At 41.2% G+C, this 17,671-nt stretch overlaps 1 protein-coding gene across 2 annotated transcripts in view; it reads right to left on the bottom strand.

Moving 5' to 3' along the window:
* Positions 1-2,497: 2,497 nt before the first annotated feature.
* Positions 2,498-17,671, bottom strand: part of gpr85 (G protein-coupled receptor 85) — a 167,620-nt gene continuing 152,446 nt past the window's right edge. For both annotated transcript variants that reach the window (XR_013653444.1, XR_013653445.1), the window contains 2 exons: positions 4,359-5,344; positions 2,498-2,987 (listed from right to left, as the gene is read on the bottom strand). The gene's annotated coding sequence lies outside the window, so the exon portion shown is untranslated. The remainder of the gene's footprint in view (positions 2,988-4,358; positions 5,345-17,671) is intronic.

The following is a 17,671-nucleotide window of genomic DNA, read 5'->3' as shown; positions in this document are numbered from 1 at the left end:
CATGCTCCCCAGCCCTTCCTACCTGACAGTCTTTTTTATACAATTTTATCAACATAATCTTGTTTGTATGTGTCGATTTTATTTTTTTATACCTAACTGTATCCTTCATTTCTAGTGGGAAACAATGGAATTATTTGTTACACATCAGAGAAACAGTTTTTTTTTCATCATGTACTTAAAGGATTCTACAGGAGATACTAGCAACATGAGGCAAACCTTCCATGAATTGAAATTCGACTAGCGACCATCGCAGACTTTTTGCTTAACTTCTATTAGCACTCCAATGATTTTTTATCTATTTTTAAAGCATTCCCAGTGGTCTTTTAATTATGATTTTTCAATTTTTAGGAAAAATCCAAAAACGTGCCGTTTTCCAGAACATAGTTTCTGTGGAGTGCCAGGAGTTTTTTAGAAATTTGCCTCTTGGTTGTGGGCACAGTAAGGCCGCTCACACTTCCCGTCATCCTTCTGTTTACACTCTCCCACTAGCTTACAGCTCCTCACAACCTCAGGCTATCATTAGCGGTGCAACAATAAATGCGAACAATACTGGAGCTATCCAGTTTGGAGTCCAGCTCAGACGAGGAAAACAAAGACGTACATGGATCTAGGCATCTACAAGTGGATGCATCAGAATGGAACAGAGCAGGGAGCACGTAGCCTGCCTAGCGTGTGTATTCTTTACATCACAAGAACCTTTCAAACTGTATTTTCTTTCTAAATCCCCAGTATTTGAATAAAAGAATACTCTAAAATGCAATTTTTTAAGCCTGATTGTCTTTAAAAATGTCATCCATCTTGAAATAAATGCCACTGAACACGGTAAAAATACCAAAAACCACAATTTCCATCGGAGCGGGTCTTAAACGCCTTCATGCCGTGTGTCACAAATTTGCAAAGTATAGTTTAATCCAGGAATCCATTAAATTTAGCATAACTTTTAACAGAAAAAAATATTTGAAAAACAATTCTAATCCTCCTCAATCCCACTGACATGCCTTCTTTTGAAGAAGCAGAGAATGAGGACTTTGGGGTGAGGCTGTCTATCACCCAAGCTGAAGTCACTGAGGTGGTCAACGAACTCCTCTGTGGCAAGGCTCTGGAAGTGGATGAAGTCTGCCCTGAGTTCCTCAAGTCTCTGGATGCTGTGGGAGTGTCCTGGCTGACACGTCTCTGCAGCATCGTGCGGCAGTCGGGAACTGTACCACTGAACTGGCAGACAAGGGTGGTGGTTGCCCCCTTTAAGAAGGGGGACCGGAGGGTGTGTTCCAACCACTGGGGAATTACACTCCTCAGCCTCCCTGGGAAAGTCTATGCCAGGGTACTGGAGAGGAGAGTCCGTTCGATAGTCGAACCTCAGATCCAGGAACAACAGTGTGGTTTCCGTCCTGGTCGTGGAACAGTTGACCAGCTCTACACCCTCTTTAGGGTGCTGGAGGGTTTGTGGGAGTTCGCTCATCCAGTCCATATGTGTTTTGTGGATTTGGAGAAGGCGTTCGACTGCGTCCCCCGTGGTATCCTGTGGAGGATGCTCTGGGAGCACGGGGTCCGGGGAGCCTTACTGAGGGCTGTCCGGTTTCTGTATGACCGGAGTAGGAGCTTGGTTTGCATAGCTGGCAGTAAGTCAGACCTGTTCCCAGTGCACGTTGGACTCCTGCAGGGCTGCCCCTTATCACCAGTTCTGTTAATAGTTTTTATGAACAGAATTTGCTAGGTGCAGCCAGGGGCCCGAGGGGGTCTGGTTTGGGGACCACAGGATTTCCTCTCTGCTCTTTGCAGATGATGATGTCCTGTTGACGTCATCGAGCCCGAACCTCCAGCGTGCATTGGGGCGGTTTGCGGCAGAGTGTGAAGTGGCTGGGATGAGGGTCAGCAGTCCCGGGGAAGACCCAGGACACGTTGGAGAGACTGTCTGTTGGCTGGCCTGGGAATGTCTCGGGGTCCCCCCAGAGGAGCTGGAGGAAGTGGGTGGGGTGAGGGAAGTCTGGGCATCTCTTCTGAGACCGCTGCCCCCGCAACCCCGTCCTGGATAAGCGGAGAAAGATGGATGGATGGACAATTCTAATCAAATCCCCGGCATGCCAGTAATTAAAGAAATAAACATTTTTAGGAAACGTAACACTTAAAATATAGAGGGGAGTTTTGTTAGAAGTATCAAGTAACATTAATTTCTTTCAAAACACCCTTCTTTACCCCAGATAAACAGGGTATTTTTAGCCCTCAGCTTGTAATGGTAATTCTCCTTTACACTGCAGCTGCATAATGTGAAGAGATTTGACATCCAGACACACGTTCTCCTGCCCCGGAGCGTTGTCATGACGCTTTTGAAGATCCACGGCTGTTAGTTCACATGCATGCGCCAAGACACACACAAAAAAAAAAAAAAACTGATCCGTGTATCTTTGATCTCTACACTCGCTGCATACATTACTGTGGTGGAGCTGCTGCACCTCAGAGGTGAAGAAGGGTTGGAAAATGAGGAATTCTCACCCCAAGACACAATTTAAGACATTTTATTTAAAAAAATAAGTAATTTAATCTCTTTCATTTTACATTATTCACATTATTTTTTTAAACTTTAGTTTTAGATTTTCATATTTACTTACAGACTAAAATAAAGTTTGTTTTGTTTAGTTAGACTGAAATCATCACAAAAATAGAAGCAAAATTACCCAGAAATAAACATTATTCAAGTTTTTAAAGATCTGTAAACAACACGTTTTTCCAAATTAAATTAAGAGGCTCAGACAGAGACAAGGGGGCCAGACGTAGAGAGCTTCTGGAGACTAAGCACCATCAGGGTTAACGGACTGGCGAAGAATGATGAAGCTGGATCTCCTTTTGTAGCAGGTGGCTTGATGAGAAGAGTAGTCACAGCTGAGGTGAAAGAGCAGCAGAGCTGGAGGGGGAGGAGTCTGACAGGCCACCATGACACAAACGTCATCATCCAATCAGCAATATCCCAGAATACCTACCTTTTCCAGATTCTGTAAAATAAGATAAAAAGGTTTCAGAAACAAATGTAATTTCCAGAAATCCGAACAAAATGTTAAAAACGTCAACACAAGAAGAAAAGTCCTACACCCTCACTGTGGTCACTGTCCATTGTGTTTAGTTTTTGTGATCATTATAGCCCGTCGCCTGCAGCATGCCTGTAAAAGTTGCATGAACATTTTCGCTCTACAACCTCACTGAGCGATCTATGACCTTGATAATTTGTGCGGGTCACCGGCGTGACCATTTTTTTGCCCTCAAAAGACAGTGAGAACTAAGGCATTTGATCAATTCAGGACAGGAAAAAAAAAGCAGAAACCATATTTTAACACAAAAAAAACTCGACATGTTAAATGTAAGACATTAAACTCCTTGTTTTTATGGTGTTCCACTAGAGTGTCCTGCTTTTCCTTTTTTCCCGTCTCTCTGGGACACACACAGCCCCACTAGCCTTGCAGCTAAAGTGAGCACAGTAGTAATAATTCACAGTCCCAGTATGAGCACTGGCTGAACCGCCGTCTGTGCTCATTTGAATACAGCCCACAGTCGTTACACCTCCTCTTTGTCTCCATCATTATCCCCACTAGATTCACTTGACCTCACCATCCCCTCTTCCGTGACCGTCTCTACTTTTTCCAGACTCTTATTTAGACGTGTTCTCCACATGACTCTTTAACGTTTTAAAGCACAAATCGATCTCCCTCCTTCCCTGCTCCCCCACCATTTTTGTTTTTTTTAACCACACTGTTTACAGGTTTAGAGCTCTGAGCTTAGCAAGCTCTTATTTACTTATCTTTGTTTGTCGCCCCACGGCAGCGACGTGAGAGCGCAGATTGAGAGCAGAACAAGGGCCGTGTCAGTGTAAATCAGCGGCCATCCTGTCAAGATTCCTGGATAGACACTGTCTGAATGCCAGATGAATAGGAATAGACTAACATATAGAAGACATGCAGCCTCCCTGCTTTTGTTCTCTGCCATTTTCTGTCAGCCTGGCAGTTTGTACTGGGCAGGATATCATGGAAATTTACATCCATCACATTTCCTCTCACATTTACACTATTTTCCACACTATGAAGCCTTCTTTTTTAATTGATTTTAAACTACAGTATGCCTTATAATCCAGAGCGTCTTATACATGGGTTAAATCTGGTTGTGTTTACTGATGTCAAAGCGGTTTAGAGAGGTTCATGGGTAACGTGTAGCACTGTCGAATTGTGTTTTTTTTTAAGTGGTATTAACAAGGTTAGGGGTTAGCGTAGCCACGGTAACATTTGTTTTAGTGGTATCAGTCTGTTTTTTTTAACCCTTGTGCTATCCAATAGGGTTAAAATGACCCCACCCTTACATGGATGTGTTATTCTTACCATGACAAAGGTGGATAAAGGTGGAAAGATTTCATGTAATCCATGGACACCAGTGAAGATCACAAATCATCGAAGAAAATAGTTTCAGCGCATTGTCTTGTGGGGTCTAGATGACCCAACTCCCAATGTGCCTAGGATAGCACAATGGTTAAACGTTACAAACAAGGTATGATGTCATTGAAAACACAAAATGAAAGTAACAGAAAAGTATCAAACTCACTTATTAGGGAATTCAAAGTTAACAGCAAATTCTTTCTCATTTTGTCTTTGTTTGGGTTGTCCAGGCCTGAGTCGATAGTGATTTAGAGACATGCACTGCCTAATGGGGGGTTGACCAGTAATGGTGCTGCAGGTTTTTGGGTCGTACAGGCCCATGAAGGGTCGTTGAGGCCACATCTTACAAGGAGTGCATAGGTGTGTCTTTCAGTTCCCTTGGGGCTTGTGTGGCCACCTTAAGGGGCATCATAGGAATGGAATACCATTGTTGTGTATTTATAAGGCTAATGTGAGTTGCTTGCCCTCATGACACACATGTGATGCTGTTGTACAGGTTCCTTACGCCACACTCCAGTTGTTAGTATGGTGTATGTACTCTGTACTGACCAAATGTTGTGCACATGGGGTGTGCAGGTGATACGTAAGTGCCCATAGGACGCCCGTAGGAATGCACACACAAAATACACTCATTTATAACAGTCAGGTTGTGGGCAAAGTCCACAGGATTTGGGGGGTTAAAGAAAAATTGAAAAATCTGACGTGCCTGCCTCTCTTCACCCTTGCATGCTTTCGCTATTTGCTGTCGCCTGCCTGTAGAAAAGAATGTGCACGAACGTTTTCACTCTGCAGGTTCACGGAGTGGTCTGCAACCTTGATATTTAGTGTGGGTCACCTGTACAGGTTTGCCCATTTTTCCCCTGCAGACAGCCCATATCCACGCCAACGGGCAGTTGTGATCAAGGCTGATGAGGTCATCCAGGTTGCAGCACCTGAGAAGGAAAGAAACTGAATCAAAGCTAACATCTAATATCTGATGGTAAAGACTTCAAAAATGATTGAAATAGAAAAAAAGAGTGTCCGAGTGCTCCAGGAAGTTAGCTGGGAAACTCCAAGCTGTTGTAATCTGTCTAGAGAGGCCCCAGTTCTCTTTTCAGACTTCTCCTTTCAGTGCTGAGGGTAAATGCAGCAAACGGCTGAGCTGAGCAGTCTCCACCTTTCAGCCAGAGACACTTACAGGAGAGATTCAAAGGACCGGCATGTGTGAATGGGTTTGTAAGCAGCGAAAGGTTGCAGAGATGCAGGCAGACATTCTTCAGCGTTGCCTAGCAACCACCCAGACACGGAGAGATGGTGGGGGAGTGCAGTGCTGCTTTTGACATCTAATGTACTCGGAGAGGAGTTTGCAAAGAAGGCCCAGTCCTACAACATTTCTTGTCTTTATATTTTCTTATTACATGAAAACAGAATTTCAGAATTTCAAACCCACAATTTTCATCAGAGACCCTTGGTGTTTCTACCAAGTTTTTGTAGCACCTTTCTGATGATGGAGGACTTATAAAAAGAAAATTAAGCTTAGGGTTAGTATTTTTTTCATTCAAATAATTGTGAATCTGGAGCAGACGAAAAAATCCTGTTAATAAAAAATCGTATTTGTGACGTAGAAACTACAATGGACAAGCTCCCTTCCCCCCTCACCTTTTTCTCATTTGATCTGGTATCTGGTTCTTTGTTGCACCGGTAATGTTAGGTTGCAGGTGTTTCTAATGAACTCCTGTCGCTCTGTAGAAACTATGTCCTAGAAAACGATTTTATTGATTTTTTTCGCTCAGAACGAAAGATTAAAAAAAAAAAAAATATGATTGGTATTTTTGACTTCTGCTTGCCTTTCTCAATAGCTCAAAACAGATTTTCTCGATATACAGTATAATACCTCATTTTTTCTCGATTGTGCACAGGCTAACTCGTCTTTCATCCTTGCTAATGTTTTCTTTTCTGTAGGTCATCACCCTCTGAGCGCTGCAGGACAGCAATCAGGAAGAATCTTTTTCTCTCCGCGTGTCTGAAAGCCTTGGATAAACACTTCCCTCCGGGCGCCCTGATACACTTTTGCCTGCAGCTAGATCACTACATTGGTGGCAAATAGAAGATAAAATACGTGGAAATAGGAATTTGCAGAGTAGGAACTCAGGAGGAAGCATCCTAGAGGAGAGGGGAGTGATGGTGGGCAGCAGCTGGAGATGATGACAGCTCCCAGGTTGGGTCTGTGCTCCAATTCCCCTGAATACTCCCTCTTATGTTCAGTTGCTTCTTTACCAAAGCAGATGGACATTTATTACTTCTGATATCTAGATATCCAGTCAGAGAACCATATCAACAGCTGTCACTGATGTTTGCACTCTGGGCTTTTAATTTTATGGTAATGTTTCTTTGAGCAAAACTGCAGAGTAAATGGTGCTGATGAAGGGTCTATATCAAATATTATCCATGTCAATTATTGTTTTGAAGTTAGGTCATGACAACTAGACTTAAAATCTTCATGAGCCATCCAACTGCAGGTATGTGGATGGATTTCGCATTGGACTGAACCCTGGTTGGTGGATGAGTGGCGAAATGTTTCAATTTTAGGTCCAGTTGCGATGCCTCAACTTAAAGACATCGTAACCTGGATGAATGAGAACCTTCATCAACATATCAGTTATTGTTGCCTTGGAAAGTTTATTTATTTCAACAAGTCAAACAAACAAACCCTGGTCTGCCTAAAAAACTAGGGTGATATTGGCTTGCAACTGAACCCTGGTATCCTTTGAAGACAGTGTGAATCTAAACTGTGCAGCAAACCCAAATGCAACCAAAAATCTATTAGGAGTTTGAAGAAAAATCAAGATACAGGAAACTCCTGTAAGAGTGATGTAGGTTTTTGGGTTGTCCGGGCCTGTCCATCGTAACCCTTCTGCTATCCTAGGCACTTTACCATTGGGAGTTGGGTCATCTAGACCCACTGGACAGTGCGTTAAACCATTTTTCTTCAATGATTTGTGATCATCACTGGTGTCCATGGATTACATGAAATCCTCTCCACCTTTATCCACCTTTGACATGGTAAGAATAACACGTCAATGTAAGGGTGGGGTCATCTAAGATACCACAAGGGTTAAGGGAAGTCCATGAGCCTCAAGGGAACTTGAAGCTCATGCCACCTCATTAATGCCCTAATGCCGCACTATAGACGTTTGGAAGGCGTGGTAGATTCAACCTCAGCAAAACTTGACGACAGGCTCATAATGGAATTGGCCATAAGCCAATTGTGCACGTCTTGGGGCAGCGTGGAGGAAATATCACCATTAGACACTTCAAATATCGCCTTCGAAGGCTTCTCCATCATCATGCAGGTCTGTACACCCGGCAACATAGATGTTCTCCATAATATACATGTAGTTGTACAGAACAGACCAGATCAGCCCAGGTTTCTGGCCGTATGGGATAATATCAGTTATCCATTGGATTGCTCTAGTCCAGGCCTGGTTTACCAACCACAATCCATTAGAAGCTGTATTTGCCTCCTCATCCACCACTTTAAAACCCTTGAAAGGAGTTTTTTGCAGCAAAATTCAGGTAACAGCAATCCATGGTGCAGGTGTGTGTCAATTTGTCATTAGGGATCCATTTTGACAAAGGATTGTTGGGTTTTGATTGTTTCAGTTGGACCCAGATGTGAATGGCATATTTCACATTGTTGTATCAGGTTTACTTGTGTATCCCTTGTGCCATCTTAGATGACCCCACCCTTGCATTGACGTGTTCTTCCTACCATGACAAAGGTGGATAAAGGTGGAAAGATTTCATGTAATCCATGGACACCAGTGAAGATCACAAATCATTGAAGAAAAAGGTCCAGCGGACTGTCTAGTGGGTCTGGATGACCCAACTCCCAATGTTACAGTGCCTAGGATAGCACAAGGGTTTTAAAGTTTCATCACAAATGGGCAAAGTTTGGAAAAATGTAATCAAGCAAGGGGCAAATTTCTGATTATAGCTCCACAATGATTGAATGGCTTTTTTGGACATTTTGGTCTACCTTTAAAATCCAATATAGAACTTTATAGTTACTCGGCTTACTCCACATTTATTTTCCTTTTTTTTCTTCCAGGCAAGACGTAATTTTTATTGTTTTTTAATTTTTTGAATGTATTGTCTAGTGTAGAGTTTAATATTTACAAAAAAATCAAAAATACTAAAAATGAGCTAAGCTAAAATAAAAGCAACAAACTCCTGAAGGATCTGAACACCATTACAAAATAGTTGATATACCTGAACAATTTTTTGGCTTTCTCAACATTTTATTCCAAGCTCCAAGTGGTGTTTTTCTGAGGTTAAAATTATACCTTTACTTAAACATAATTGAGCTTCAAAGTCACTGCTTTCCTCTGTGTTTGTTTACACGCCAATGCCGAATAAGACCTGCTTCAGCTCTTGTGTTCCCACATGGGACTCGTGTCAAAAATAAGTGGAACAATCCAAATATGTAGGCTGCTGTTGTTTGTTTTGAGAGGGTTCTTTTTATACCTTAACCGTGCTGAGAAAAGAATATAAATCTTAGCGGGAGAGGAGTGAAAATAGAAAAGAATGCTTGTATTTCTACCCAATTGTTAACTTTGTTTATATCGATTTTTTTTTTTTTTTTTTATGTTATTTTCTTTGGGCTACAAAAAGGAAGACCCTGTGAAGGAAAGGAAGAGGTGGTGTCAAAGATACGGCGGCCCTGAAGTGCTGATCACATCAACAAATCACTCAACACAAAGTCATATTAAAGATCACAACGACAATTAAAAGGCAAAATAAATACTAAAAAAAACAACAACCATATTTTAGAAATCAATACAAGAGTCCAGAAAACAAAAAAATGCAATTCCCAAAGAAATGAAACAAAATAAAAAGGAAACAAAAGTAATATCAAGATTTTAAAATGAAATGTTGAAAAATAGTCTATTATAAGTATCCAGAAACTAGGTATTACGGGACATCGCTGACTAGATTATGAGGTCTGTTCACCTTTTCAACCACAACTTGTTTGGGACGAAGTGCCTTAAAACAATAATGTAGACATTACTGTTGACTTGAACATAGCTGCTCCAAGAGCAACTAATGTGACGCTATCTTCGCATCGCCCTCGGCAACACGACTTTGTGCAACAACTTACAATGAAAAGTCTCTGTGAACATGTGGAAATGTGCATTTTGGGCTTTAGCCTTCACAATTCTCTCCTTCACGCGTAGCTATGAACATTTTTAAGACCATTTTTAGGCTCCATGTACGCGGCCATTGAGTGCACATTGAAAGTTACGCAAGGTTGAACTTTGACCAAGCAGGGACTCCTGCGTCCTTTTCAAAAAACATTAAAATGATCATCAAAGAGATATTAATAATTGCGGTTTGTGTCTGGCTGGAGTTATATGAAACAGAGTCTGCCATATATCGGAATAGAGATGTGAAAAAAAGCCTGGAGAAAGATTCACAAGATTTCCACAGTTATGACATTTCGCACCAAGCATCTTCCAATTCCAGTTGGCTGAAATGCTAGTAAACGGTTGCAGAAGAAAAAGCCGAAGTAGCCCCTCCCTGCTTGTCTAGTGTGAACACCATATCCTAAACGTGTAGGTGAACGCGGTTTCAGCACGTTCTCCACATGCTTGGTATGAACGTAGCACAACCCAGCCATTGTGAACATTTAGTGATTGCTCAATCAACTCTTTACCACAGTTCAGGCAAAACATCCTTCTGCTTTCCTTATTCTTTAAGACTCAATCATCATCATCCAATCAGTGACATCCCACAATTCCTTCCTTTTTCAGTTTCTTATTTTGTTTTATTACATTTTGATTGAAGACTAAATCCATTGTGCCATTCCCGAGAGGATGGCACAATGGTGGGATGGTGAGAGGTTTGTCTGCTTTAATTTTCTTTTTGGCGTCCCAAAGATTAGATTTTATTGTCTAGAACATTTGCTGTTAAACCAAACACCTAAAATGCAACGTTATGCATGACCTCATCCAAAGTTTCAGGCCTATGCTGTGTCAGAGAGTTTATAATAGATTGGCTGAACTTATTTGTAGCAACAACCAGTGGACCTTTTCCGTTCCCCCTCACACAACTTAAGAAAAAAGGAATGTAGAGGAAATTCCAATAATAAAGGAGGGACTTTTCTGAGGAAACAGAAGTGCAGCGGATGACTCACAACTGGCTGCTTTTTGTGAGTGAGGATCTTTTGGTCTACGGTACATCTTCTGCCAAAACTTCTAGATCATGTGTGCATAAAACCAGCCAAAATCTTTAATAGCAGTTCTTTGGCTGTTTTTCTTTTTTTTCCATAATTGAAAAACTATTTTTTCCAAGTTCCAAACAGGAAGTACCTGCTTGCTCCAAGAAGCCAAAATCCCATAGATGTCTATAGAAAAATAATCAGCTATTATTCATTCTATTTGTCCAAATAACCATTCTTGTTCTGCGACATTTCTTGCTAATCCTTATTTTAATGATTTTTTTTTTTTTTCTGTAGTGGAAGTTATTTAAGTTATAAACTGACCAATCATATGCCTAAGTAAAAGTATGTGGTCTCACATTGAACGCTTGAAGTGTTTGATTGACAGATTCTTCGGAGACCAACCTTTCTATGGCAACCAAAACGTTAACTCAGACCAATCGCTACTTATTATTTTTTCCTGATGATTTTTTTCGTCGTATCACAAAAAAATGGCGACTGAATTGACTATATTGTATTGGAGCCTGAAGCCAGTCATTTATTTTCGATCATGTCACATTCACTCCCTCATACAGTCAACGGGACCCAAAGACTTTCTTCATGTCAATTCATCCTCAGATAAAGAGATACAAAATAGAATCAATTAAAATATGTTTAACTTAACACAAAATAAGTATAAAGAGAGAAAAAAACATTAACATCAAAACAACATGTGTTCTTTTTGATAAATACATACATGAAATCCCTTTTATGGTCACAATTAAAAAGAAGAAGCAATCCTTCATTGGGGTTTCAATTCATGCATCTAATCAAATATGTCCAGTTTCAAAACTGATTCCTGTGACAGTAAATGACTGACTTCCAAGCTAATTGGAAAATTGCTACAAAAAATAGTCTGTGAGTGAGAGGCTGTCTGCTTGAGGAGTGATAAGGTTTGAAATTAAGATGAAAAGATGCAGCAGAGTACAGGTTTAGTTGTTTTTCCCTGACCTTCCAGCCAACCCCATTATCTATTCTCTTTTGTTGCATCTGATCAATCAAGATCCATATTTCTGAATCTAGCGAGGGGGCAGCTCATCCCTGTAAAAACCCAGAACAAAGGTGTTTTCCCAATTCTCTCTGGAGCTTTTTTCTTTAAGGTTAATGGATTGAAATGAAATCACTCCATTGGGGCTTCTTAAACAAACACGATAATGGATAAAATGGGTACAAAGCTGTCAAAGCAAATCGTCTGATGAAATTCTGATTGTTTCCAAAAGAAGGAAGATGAAATATTATGGGCTTGAGTGACAAAACTGTCATTGTTTGGTAGGTCAGATATTCCCAGAGCAGTACAGCGGCAGCTTATAGCTTAGTCACATGCACGAATCGACCTGTACGGGTGTGGTGGGTTCTTGGGCTGTCTGGACCCATAGAGGGTCGTAGACAGGTGCGGCGGCATCGTAAGGGGAATGCAGGTGTGTCTAAAGGCCCGTACACACCGGGACGAATATTCGCCAGGCGTTATTCGCCAGCGTTTTTCGCCACGTCTTTTGTGTTCACACCCAGGCGATTTTCGCTGACGGTGAGCCGAGCGAACATGCAATTTCATTCCCTGACATTAGATGGCGCTTAATGTAAACAGAAATACTCCTGTACACAAGGTGGCGCTGCGCAACTTTACGATTCTTAAAGTCGCTTTTCACTCAGAAGAAGAGAGCAAGTATTTACGCGCTTGTCAGAATCAAACAAAGAAAACACGAATATTTCAAGCATTAGTAGCTCCAACTGGTACTTGGTAAGGGGATATTTAAGAATGTCCATCATTATTTCTTCGCGGCAGTGTAGACGCTACTTGGCGTCTAACTTCTTCGCTGGTATGTGTGCTCAGCAAGGCAGTTTTGTGTTTGAGCGCCCCCAAGTTGTGTTTTACTGTAACTTCAGAAGCTCCAGACACGTGTGCAAAAGCGCCATTCTCATTGGTCGAAAAAACGAACCCGAGGCGTTTTTTTTTTTGACGCTTTGGCGCTTGGCGTTTTTTCGCCTCGGTGTGCACACTCACATTGGTGCCCTTTGTTTAGTCACGAGGCGTTAAACGTCGGCGAAAATCGCCGGCGAAATTCGTCCCGGTGTGAACAGGCCTTTAAGGCTCCTACGGCCACCTTACGAAACGTGGTAAAAATGGAACATACAAATGTTGTGCGTGTGGTAAATGTATCATAAAATATTTGTTGTGATGATGTAAGTTGTACGCACTTATCTTCTTCAGGTGATGCTGTCGTACAGTGCCTTCTATGTTACGGCCACAAATACAACTGCCACCGCACGCTCTGCAACATCTTCATAATTTCGTGGCCGTCAATCATTACAAAATTGGGCGACAGCCAGGTGGCAATAGAGTAATACCAGCCGGACTGCAGGCTGCAGCTCTGATTAAACGATGTGTAAATGTCTCCAGATGGTGGCCGTCCGTGTCATCTGCCACCGGCTACCTGATAGCCCGGGAGTACATTAAAAATGTGAAAAATGCAGCCTCTGACTGGTGTGAACTTTGAGAGAAAAATCCTCCAGTCACGGTAAAATTTGAAATTTTCCTTAACACCTTCCCGCCTACCTGCCTACGGGGGGGGGGGGGGGGGGGGGGGGGGGTTGCTATACCTGTATATGTATAAAACATTTGTCTGACATAGTGGCCAACACTAAAGAGGAACTAATTATAATCGATAAAAACAAAAAAAGTTTGTTTGTTTCGTCAGTTACGTCAGTGGAACATGTCACCACTTCACCATGACGATCCAGTAATGTTGGAATGCAGTGTTGTTTACCTACCGGCATATCCCTTCAGGGCTGTCCACAGTGGATGCCCTTCCTGACACAACCCTGTATTTTGTCCAAGCTTGCGACCAGCACAGACAGACCCAGAATTGGGCACCTTTATGGCTACATGGTTAGCCAGTCTCACAAAGGTCTTGCTCAAGGACCTCGACTTAGCTCACGGCGCCTCCTCGGAAACAAACCCTAGTTTCCCATATGCCAGTCCTACACGCAGCCAATTGAGCCATCCAGACACAAATGTTGGAATGCATTAAACAGGGCACACTTATATAGTGTATTACTACCTTAATAGAAGGCTCAAAGTGCTTTACAACCACAGTCCAAGTTACCCTTCCTATAACAACCAAACCGATCAGAGGTCCACCCCTCTACCTCTGAACCTTGGCTGCAGAGGTGATTGAAATGTCATCACAGCAAAATTTACGGTTCTGCACACTTTAACTAAACATGCTTTGGACTGTTTTTAAAAGTTGACTTGATGCAAAATGTGACGCAGTAATAAGGTATTTGTTGCATGAGAGGACAGATGGCCCTCTTATTCCTATATGTTAAATAAAAACTTTCTCCAAAGCTTTAGTCCGTTTGCCTAATTTTATTTGTCATTTGTTTCAGACTAAAGTCATAAACTGACAAAATGACGGTTAGTATAGACAAAACTGCTGCACAATCATATCTGCTCAGCTCCTTAAATTGCGTTTTCATCAGGTACTGACCTGATATCATTTCTGAACTCACCTTCTTTTGCTCCGGGCTTTACCCAGTCTGCCTCACCACATAGCTCCAGGCGATGTCATTTATGAATTATTTAGATACAGCAGCGTTGCCCGTAAAAATGAATATTTAGGCATTTTCTATTATCCGCTGTCATCCCTCTATCAGTCCAACGGTTGTGAAATCATTTGTATTCCTGTGACTGGTTAGGGCTTGTGCCCACTGATCCATCAGGCCAAGCCTGCTGTCTCAGTTTGGCTATTTCACCTCTCACTTTACTGGTATTCCTCCCTTCTCAAACATTTGTAGCCTAAACAGTTTCCCAGTTTCTCCAAAATAACATCTGCTTGTTTCACTATTTAACATCCCTAAAGAAGACAGAGAGTCACTTTTTTCACACAAATGCTTCATTGCTATTTGATTTGCACACTCCAACACATTAAGGGTTTAAGCAGCTCAGCAGTGAGCATCCACTCAATAAATTATGTATCAAAAAAGAAAAAGAAAAACATGTTCCAGCCAAATACTGCAGTGAAAGCAGTCTGTTCTTTGAATTTTAAACAGTATGGCTCCCCCTTGTGCCAAAACTTGTTAAAAGAAGAAGCACAGTTTTTTCAATGTTTCAACCTATCTGATCAGAACTGGATTAAAAAAACTATGTAAAACTATAAAATGAATTAACTGAGTAGGGGTGGGATTATATAAACTCGCTTCTTCCCGCTCTTTTTCAAGCAATAAATCAAGCTCTACTTGACTTTAGTTAATGATCACTGTATTTAATTAAAGATATGTGATTGAAGTGTCTTTTTTTTTTGTTTTACTTTAACTTTTCTTTAATCCATGCATTTTATCATTTCTGTAATGAGTTTGATAAATCTGTGTAAATTCTTTCTTGCTTTGACTACAATGCTTGAAATCAGAAAGAAAATCGAGTTTTAAACAGCAGGGCCCCTTTTTCTCTAAAGACCGTGTCACACAGCTACTTTGCGTGTTTTGCGTATATTGCACAGATGAAAATTGATCATAGGTAAATTATACGTGGAAAAAGTGAGAAACGTTTACGTAAAATTGTAACAGGTGTATCATGAGTGAACCCCGTTAAACCATGGAAGAAGTAAAGGTTAATGGCCGACGAAGTGTGCGCTATTACTTTTTAACGCACGCCGTGGAAGCCTTTGCGTCGGACGGTTGCTTCCGCGAAGTGCGTTAAAACGTAATAATGCAGACTTCGAAGGCCATTAACTCGCTTATACAATGGTCACTTACAAAAGCAATACATATTAACCAGTCTTTAGTCCTTAATTCTTGTTTTTTTCCGATTTGGATCGCTTTTCTCACAAAAAGCGGACTATCGCATCACGTAACAAATAGTCCACATCGCGCCACACCACCGCTGCAGTCAAAATTCTGCGATATATACTGTATATGCTGATCTTTCCGATGGGTTGAATAAAGCATCAGTTCAGAGAGAAAGTTCACCTCTTACCGCTTGTTTTTGTCCAAATGATGAAGCAAAAGGTTGGTTTAACCCTTGTGCTATCCTAGGCACTTTAACATTGGGAGTTGGGTCATCTAGACCCACTAGACAGTGCGCTGAACCATTTTTCTTCAATGATTTGTGATCTTCACTGGTGTCCATGGATTACATGAAATCTTTCCACCTTAATCCACCTTTGTCATGGTAGGGAGAACACGTCAATGTAAGGGTGGGGTCATCTAAGATAGCACAAGGGTTAAGGAAGCCGGCGCAGTGATACAAAACATTTAAGCTAGGTGACCGGAACTTCTTTTTTCACCGTGCAGTTATCATGTTTTAACGCACACCCAGCAGCCAATCAGAATTGAGTATACACCCGGACCATGGTATAAATACTAATAAACCATGCAAATACCACATAGAAAAACGTAGAACATGAACTGTGCGGGATTATTATTAATAACTGTTTATATGCAATTCCTGAATTGTGCGTCAATTACGTAATTTTAACGTGATATGTGCGGTGCGTAGGTGATGTAAACCTTATACATTACTGCACATGCGTGAAAAGTCTGTTGGACATATTTGGAACGGTCGTGGAAAGCCACGAATTTGCGCACACATCTCGCAAAAATCACGCTCAATTGCACAAGATTTATGTAATAATTGCGTACAAAGCTACGTAAAATCTGTGTAAACTGCGTAATTCTCAACCGACCGAAATTTTTGAACAGCTGAAAACCGAATTTACATAAAAACTCGTCGACCGAAACCCTCGACGGACATCTGCGCACATTAATGAATGACGAACACAAGAAACACGACATAAATTAACCCTTGTGCTATCCTAGGCACTTTACCATTGGGAGTTGGGTCATCTAGACCCACTAGACAGTGCGCTGAACCTTTTTTCTTCAATGATTTGTGATCTTCACTGGTGTCCATGGATTACATGAAATCTTTCCACCTTTATCCACCTTTGTCATGATAGGGAGAACACGTCAATGTAAGGGTGGGGTCATCTAAGATAGCACAAGGGTTAAGCATCTATCACTAAAGACAGAAAATTATTACGAGGAAAATGCACAAAATGGATGTAGTGGCTGTGTTACCTACAAATACTTTAATCCTACCGCATTAGACTGTAGCTTCATCTCAATCATTACAAACACCTCTAAGCAGTTTTGCTTAAATGTTTCGAAGCTAGGCTATTCATCAGTGTGGCACCATTTTGCTGTCATGTATGAAATGTGAGCATTCCTATATTGGAGGATATAAATAAAGAAAATTAAGTTCAAAATTACATTTCTGAGTATTTCTATAATCAAATTGTTGTGAATAAGAAGCAGACAAATAAATGCAGTCTGAAAAAGATCGTATTTGTGATGTAGAAAATGCGCGAGGCGGGCCACAAGCTCCCTGCTCCTCTCCATTCTGATGCTTCCACTTGTAAACGACTAGATCCGTATACATCTTTGTTTTCCTCTTCCAAGCTGACAACTGGCTGATGTTGTATTTGCCTGCACTGCAGTAGTCCTTTAGAGGTTAGGGAAGGATTTTGTACATTTCCTTAGTGTGCCTTGCTCTCTAAAGGGCAGGCAGACTGAAGAAAAACACAGTAAAATACAAATGTCAAGGCAGTAAAAAACAAATCCACTCGAGGTGATTCCAAACATCCCGCTCAGTTTCAAGAAACACCTACGTTTCATTTAACCATAGCACTGGAAGAGTTGGTTTTACAAATGCTGAGTCTTTCCTGAAGGTGTTTTTTTATTATTTTTCTGCTGTATGGTCCTGTGTACCGCAGTTATAATGATACAGTGTGTGTATTTTGAATGCAAAGGACAATTAAAATGTCTTATGTCTTGAGTTGGGTCATCTAGACCCACTAGACAGTGCGCTGAACCTTTTTTCTTTAATGATTTGTGATCTTCACTGGTGTCCATGGATTACATGAAATGTAACTTGTGTATTATTTTGTGTTGGATTTTTTTGGGTAATTTTTACCTTTGAATTGTATAAAGAACCTGTGCCCATTTTGAACTTCACAGTTGTTTT

The sequence above is a fragment of the Oryzias latipes genome, chromosome 23, assembly GCF_053564925.1.
Source record: "Oryzias latipes strain Hd-rR chromosome 23, Olatipes_Hd-rR_3.1".
In the NCBI taxonomy this organism is placed as follows: domain Eukaryota; kingdom Metazoa; phylum Chordata; class Actinopteri; order Beloniformes; family Adrianichthyidae; genus Oryzias; species Oryzias latipes.
The sequence above is the reverse complement of the archived record's forward strand: the minus strand, read 5'-3'. Positions and strand labels throughout refer to the sequence as shown.